Source organism: Ptychodera flava, chromosome 8, assembly GCF_041260155.1.
Source record: "Ptychodera flava strain L36383 chromosome 8, AS_Pfla_20210202, whole genome shotgun sequence".
Classification (NCBI taxonomy): domain Eukaryota; kingdom Metazoa; phylum Hemichordata; class Enteropneusta; family Ptychoderidae; genus Ptychodera; species Ptychodera flava.
The window spans coordinates 32859923-32865922 of record NC_091935.1 but is presented as its reverse complement, the minus strand read 5'-3'; the positions used below and the strand labels follow the sequence as shown (position 1 = coordinate 32865922).

Genomic DNA, 6000 nt, shown 5'->3' with positions numbered 1-6000 from the left:
GCGCTTTGTGTCAAGCGGTGGCAGCCGTTTGTGTCAAGATTCAACGCCGTGGCACAAAGTACCCTGAAGCGTGCTGAGCAGTCGGTCGGCCTCTAAGATGCCACACAGCCAGCGAGTCTGAAAGGCGATCATTAAACACCTGTGACGAAGAGGGGTATCTTCAAAACATCTCTCTCCAAGCCCCATCTACTACTAACAGTGAACTTTCACTTTACAGAAATTACATAGCTGTGCGAGCTTGTGGGTTCAGCCCTCGTGTGATATTCATGTTATACTTAACACCTTGCGAACTATGACCGGTAAAGTTCGCAAGATCAGCAGCAGCAATTCTCGTTAATAACAGTCGATGACAAAGCTGCCTGGTATGCACATTGGAATACCTTATTCACGTGGTATCTAGCCACACATTTCGATTGAAATCACGACAAGTTGACATAGCACATAGCCTAGCTCGTTTACACTGTTACAGAATGGTGACTTCTAAAGCCGAGGTTTCTGCCATATTAATACTGCTCGCGAATTTGATCCTCGCGACTTTTGGAGGTAAGTGAAGCCATGTAATTCCGCTCTTTATGTTCTCAAATGGTCAGAAACTGGGAAAGGTGAGCTTTGTGGACAACTATACAACACGTTTACAAGTGTGTATATATCAGTTTCCTTCGCTAACTCTGTCGTTTTACTCATTGCGAGTAATATCCCTTTTATTCGTATAATCAGATCGCACAATTTAAAGAGGCACTCCCATTTGGTAACATTTTTAAAACACATTTTTTAATGCCAACGGTCGATATTTGACGTGGCGACTCCGCGCGGTTCCCGAGATATCGATCAAAACATGTCATTTCCCGAGCGTATTTTTCACATCCCGAAGTTTTACGATCGTTTCTGGTTATGACCCGAAATCCCTCGTTGTTGTGCTGATTGACAATATTCTAAGGAGTCCAAAAACGTTCGAATGACGCAATTAATTTACCTCCTACTGCGATGACTTTATATATACATCATTATCAATGCCTTTACCTCTGGTATTTCTTTTTTAAAACTTCTCCTTAGTTTTTGTCGTTTTCATTATTCTCATTCAGTTGTATTAAATTTTTAAACAATACCACATAGATATAAGTTTTTACGTGTAAATATTAGTTGCCTCTGATGACTACATTTTGTCGTCTGCCACACAGTTACGCGTGGTTCGATACATAGCGGCCGCCGCGCGTGGTATGCGCGCATACCACGGGCGGCCACTATGGATACTATGTATCAACCGCACCTATCTGTGCTAGTCACCTATGCGAATTCTGGTGGAATCAGTAAACTCCGTTTTTCGTTTTTTTTGCCGAGTCAGTAGGACTCGGCTTTCTCCCATGGGACATGACCGCTCACCGACGCGAGTGGTACTGCTGTGGCGTACAGCAGCGTCAGCGTAGACTCGTACTCCATAGCTTAGTTGACAATGGCCCCAGTGCCGAACGTTCTATGTTCGGAAGCTGAATTCAGGTGGGCCACCGGAATTCAAACTTTTTTGAGGACATGCTTTTATCGATATCTCGCGATCCGCGCGCAGTCGCCATGTCAAATATCGACCGTTGGCATTAAAAAATGTGTTTTAAAAATGTTACCAAGTGGGAGTGCCTCTTTAATGTTTAGTTGGTAAAACAGCAAACCTGTTTGTGACGACCACACAATATTCCTTAAAATCGACGTTCAAAGTCCATTGAGTCGGACGTAAACAAACAGTAACGACGTCCTAACATTGGGAGAAATAGTTACATTGTAGAGGGAAATATATCACGGGGAATGTTTAAGAGTATTTGGAAAGAACCTAATCAATTTTAAACACGGTAACTTATAAAATGTGTGTTTGACAACCTTGAAATGACAAACATCATTTGACTCTTCGAACGAGGAAATACGAAATTCTAATCGTATATGATGTATGTTACATTGGTTGTGCTGATATAAGGAACGACCCAATATGCGATATATGTACTCGAATATTACTATGTTTCCACATATAGGCTTGAGACATTGATGTTGTTTTGCTTAATTGGTATGGTATCAGGGAAGTATATATTACACTCTGTCAAGCCTATTGTTCAAATTTACTGCGTTCGCCATTTTAAAGACTTTATAACTACGCCCCTGTAAATCGAACCTGCGGTTTTTATCAGAAGCTTTAGGCTACTTCATAGGTTGAAAAGTACACGTGATGCGATTTTCTATTCATGGCACAACAACAATAAAGCGATTATCTGACAAACTATGATTATCCAAGAATATCCTCTGAATGTGAGACATTGTAAACTCGTGTTCATCCATACCAAATAGATCGAGCTGTGTTTTTTCCTGACACAGGAGACAACGGATTTTCATTTGTTGTTTTTACTTTTCGATTTGTTTGTAATCTATTTCAGTGCCCTACTCATCACAAAAACATTTCTTACTTAAATCAATGCATTGATTGTTACAAAAAGCTGATTGTCTAAAGGTTTGAATTCTGTTAATGCCAGTCATAAGCCTGTCACTGGGCATCAACGTCAGCACTAGGAGTTTCTTTCCTTCGTCGTTACCCTTTTAAATCGCTGAAAGACCGTTGATAACGCTGTTTGATTACAATGCAGAAAGGGTACGACCCACGAAGACTTGTTGTGTAGCACTTGGGGGAAACTATTCTAACTGATTCTAACAACATCGCGTACGTTTTCCGGAAAAGTTTCCCTGTAAGGTTCGCAAGAACGTCAAATCGATTTCTTGTTATCAGACTATGGCAAAGCTGATTGATATACATACATGATTACCACTGCTTCCCGGTAACGTGATAGCTGGTCACTGATTTGGATTAAAATCACGGCAATTTCATATACTGCATGGTCAGCTCGTGTACACTGCGATGGTGACGCGTAAAGGCCAGGTAGCTGCCCTTTCTTTAGTTTTTTTAGATGGAATTTGCTCATAAAAACACTTATCTTTAGGGTTGTGCAGGAATCTGTCAAAAATGTCCTCCAAATGTCTTTTGTTTTTAGGGTATTCAAACTAAACACACAACACACAGCATAATAACTGAACATCAACACAACACAATACTGAAAAGTAGCTGTAGGTGTTACAAGTAGTAAAGCTTGAACATATGTTATTTTTATTTGTTTATTATTTATATATTTATTTGTTTATTATTTATTTCAAGAATGCAAGAATGTTGTTTTCTGTTGGCTGCGTTGTGATTGGCTAGAATGACCTGGTCCATAAAGTTTGTGTGTTTCCCACAGGAACATGTGTAATACTAGAACACAACAGGTTTGAACTTGAAATGACTGAATAACAACAATAATAACACGTTGCAATAAAATATAAATCAATAATGTAATTCACGACAAAATGATTAATGTCTTTGCATGCTACTACAACACTTTGAGATCAACATCTGTACCTAGTTTCATCAAATTTTGTGCAATATTACTTGACATTGCACACTAATTATGAAAGTTCATTAAATATGCAAATTAGCGATTAAGTGACAAAAGACTGCTGTATGTCTTTGTGAGCTATTACAACACTTTGAGATCAACATCTTTACCAAGTTTCGTCAAATTTGCTATCGACTTTCTAGATATATTTCCTTAATTACAAAAATTCATAAAATATGCAAATTAGCAATTAAATGACATGATCCTGCTAACTGTCTTTGCATACTGTTACAGCTCTGGCATATCAGCATCTCTACCATCTTTCATCGAATTTGAGGGGGTATTTCTTGATTTAGTACCCTAACTATAAAAAATAATCAAATATGCAAATTTTCTATTAATTGACATAATCCTGCCATCTGCCTTTGCACAAAATAAAAACAAATCTGATATGTATACATCTGTAAGACGTTTCATTAAATTTGAGTCAGTATTTTTCGAAATATTAGTGGAATTATGAAAATTCATAATTTATGCAAATTAGCAATTAATTGAAACAATAGTGACAAATGTCTTTGTGTGCCATTAGACCTGTGTGTGACCGACATTTGTACAAAGTTTCCTCAAATTTGGTGCTATCTCTAAAGAAACAGAGCTCTATCTTCAAAAATCACTAATTATGCAAATTAGTACTAATTATGCGTGCCACACCGAAAACAATGGACGTACATATGTATGTCATAGTGCAATATTCTTGTACCAAGTTTAAAAGAAATTGGCCCAGACATGTCAGAGATATCTTCACGGACGGACGGAACCCAATACATAAGTCCCCTCAGACTTCGTCCAGGGGACTAATAAACACTGACGGGAAGCAGCAAATGAAAACACTGAACGATAATTTATTTTAACATACAAGGGCGAAATAAAGCTCTATAGACAGACCTGCCACTTTTCCTTGTATGTAAATGGTGACACTTCATATCTACTGAGCCACGGTTGTGTTTTCTCCAATGCTAAAATTTGTCTAGCCAACGAGCTTGAATAAGTTGCTCTGCAATACTACGATTAAGCTAAATTTGACTTGCCATCCCTATGGTAATACCTGCCAAATATTTGCCATTATCACTAAATGATAACAGCAATAGAAAGATAGATAGACAGACAGACAGACAGACAGATAGACAGATAGATAGATAGATAGATAGATAGATAGATAGATAGATAGACAGGCATTCTCAGGCACTCTTTCCTCCCTCCCTACCTCCCTCCCTCCCTACCAACATAGATGCAGAGATACATACATACATACATACATACATACATACATACATACATACATACATACATACATACATACATACATACACACACACACACACACACACACATACATACACACACACACACACACACACACAACACATACATACATACATACATACATACATACATACATACATACATACATACATACATACATGTTATATACATACATGCATACTCAACAGGTCAGATATACTTCCGCTTTAGTAGTTAAACAAGTCGAATCACTAAAACATCAGATTATTCTGACCAATTTTCGAGCACGAGCCGAGCAGCGATGTCGTGCCATGTCTGTACAGTGACATCTTGTTGAACACTTTCAAGATTACCTCATAATATTTTTCACCTTCAAATAGTCGTAATACATTTACCTTCGTTTCTCCTACAAGAAGTTATTTCAAAGTACAGTATGGAGTTTCGCTCACAACATGGAGGTGCCTGCCGGTGACAGACATCGCGCTAGAGGTTTCCTCCATGTTAGCCATTCAATGACGCAATGTTTATCATCAAATATGAAAGTTAAGAGGTTATCGCATGCCCGTTACGTGCCCGTTTTTACAGGAGCTCGATTCTATTGTTTGCGTAGGCAGACGTATAATAATTTATTTTATGTTAGTTTATTTTATTTTATCTGAGTAATATAAACCTGTAGATTACTTGTTGTCTGCAATACATCAGAAACAATGTCGTTATCCTCTATTTGATAAATGAACTGAGTGTGTATACCAATGATTCTCTCAAATATACGACAATAAACCAGTCAAAATCTAGTAGTTACCTGCCTCAGATGATCAGTTTGTAAACAAAGTGATTGACAGCTATCTAAAATTAACATTTCTATCTTGAAATTAAAGTCAGGGAGCGATCAGTTTTTTGTACTTACTTACCGAGTAAACACACACTTTGTAATACAATTCCAAAGTCAATAAATTATCAGTTAATGCTTTAATATGGGAAAAGTTTTTTAAACTATTACAAAATGCGTTAACTGTTAGTACAAAGTGCGAATTATTACAAAATACTGATACCCTTGTTACAAAACGCGTAGACTGGTTTATTACAAAATACTGCAGAAGTTAGTATAAAATGCGTCAGTTATTACAAAATGCTGATACCCCCTATTACATTTAGCGTAAGTTATTACAAAACACGTCAGTATTACAAAATGCCGCAGCACAATTGCCCAATGGTAACATTTGTCTAGCCTACGAGCTAGGATAAGCTGCCCTGCAATACTATGATTAATTTAGCTAAATTTGACTCGCTATCCTAC

At 37.6% G+C, this 6000-nt stretch overlaps 1 long non-coding RNA gene across 1 annotated transcript in view; it reads left to right on the top strand.

The window, feature by feature from the left end:
* Positions 1–367: 367 nt before the first annotated feature.
* Positions 368–6000, top strand: part of LOC139137958 (uncharacterized) — a 31562-nt gene continuing 25929 nt past the window's right edge. The window contains exon 1 of the long non-coding RNA XR_011553514.1: positions 368–543. This is a non-coding gene — a long non-coding RNA (uncharacterized lncRNA). The remainder of the gene's footprint in view (positions 544–6000) is intronic.